The sequence below is a fragment of the Cydia splendana genome, chromosome 9 (assembly GCF_910591565.1).
Source record: "Cydia splendana chromosome 9, ilCydSple1.2, whole genome shotgun sequence".
In the NCBI taxonomy this organism is placed as follows: Eukaryota; Metazoa; Arthropoda; class Insecta; order Lepidoptera; family Tortricidae; genus Cydia; species Cydia splendana.
Genome location: NC_085968.1, coordinates 8,932,518 through 8,934,397, shown reverse-complemented (window position 1 = coordinate 8,934,397; position 1,880 = coordinate 8,932,518).

The window sequence follows — 1,880 nt, the reverse complement described above, 5'->3', positions numbered from 1 at the left end:
ATATTTTGAAATCATAACTGGCCATTTACTTACATGGAAAACTTAAGTCATACTCGTACATCGGTAATTAAGTATAAAACGTCAGTTTAAATATAGTAGGTATATAGTTAACTCGGTATTGTTTAGAAACCGCTAGGCGCATAAAAGCGACATTAAAGTCAGGGTAAACTCAAATTTATTGTCGTTTAGGTTAATCAGGGAAAGGTTTCCTCGCTGGGAATAATTCGTTGCGTAGGCAACATGATATAAATTTACATATTGATATTATCAAAATAGTTGTAGTAGAAATGGAGACATTGGCATTATGATAGACACTGCACTCTATATCGGTTGTATTTGTTTTGCAAAACAGTCGCCTCTGTTGCACAAGTAGTAGTACGGAAGTACGGTACGATTTACGTATTATTTCTTACGGTAAGCAATAAACTAAAGTAGGTATCCACTTAAAATAAGTAACTTATTAGAGTTATTAGTGAAATATTGCATTTTTTTTTCTTGGGTAATATACAAAATGATTGAAACTGATGACCGCAGCATCTTATCAACTATATTTATAGTTGATTTCAATATTTTGAAGCTGGAGGAAGTTCTCAATTTACCGGTATATTTTTATGTACGAGTACCTATGATCCCGAATTTCTCAGGGACCCGGATTACTTACCTCTTGTCATATCTGTCTTAGAACTAAATGGAGAACAGATCATTAAGTCCGTGATTTCAAAACCTAATGACCCTTTATTTCTAAATTCCTTCCCGAGACACGCGCGTCGTTAACTTGCTCAAAATAAATAACTTGAACACATAAGATATTCATATTTCTACGTATATTATATCTACCCCGAGGACTAGACGTGGCAATGTTGATGGATGATTTGTAATGTGTTTTAATACATTGCTGCATCTAATGAACATAGGTATAATTTTGGATCTTTAAGCATTAAGTAACTTTGAGATTATAAGCCATGACCACTATGATACCTAATAGTCGTTTTTTTCAACGCTGCAAAATCGACATCCTACTATGTCAAGTCGTTGGTTATTAGAAGGGTAAAGGAATGCTTTAAAAGTGAACGAAAATTTTATATACCTAACTCAATCAGAAATCGTACAAATGAATAAATGCATACTGCATTGTTCTAGATTTTGAATGGCATAAGTAAGTAAGATAAGGACTTGGTTTAGCATTAGTTTATTGTAGTGTATTTTTTTATTAAAATGTAAAAGCAGCGATGTAACAATCAACCATTCCTTCCAGAAAATATGACGGCGACCTTACATCAAAATAGCTCGAAAGTCAGGCACAGCGCTGTGAGCTCGAGCACTATAAATCTAGAGCCGAGCACATTTGTCACAGGCGCTGCCCTGAAATGTCGACTTGCACTTTTTACGACACTGTAAAGTGATGTACGACGCGTCTATGACGCTTTAAAATGGTTTTATATCCGCCATAAACCATTTAATAAAAATAGATACAAATTGTTTGGACTGTTTATTGCGCTGTGGTCGATGAGTGTTGATATGGGCCGAGGGATGTTTATTCAGTAACATCCATGTTGAATATTTAACGAAAACCAATGACCACTAAATTAACACGATAAAAAAAAAGATGCTGATGTGCTCGGTACCTATTTCCAAATATTTGGTTTTGTTTTGCATTTATCATTTTCACACTGCTTCTGGCATGGCGACCATAATGGCTATTTTTTTGATATATATTTTTTTGACTGTGAAATTTCGCTTTTATTTTTAGAAATCACAAATTACTGATTTCTTCTTTTCTTGCTGTTGTTGTCTGTACATGTTTTGTGATCGTCACGAATATTTATCTTTTATCGTAAATTCATGAAGTTGAATTCGACAAAATTATGCTAATAGCATGG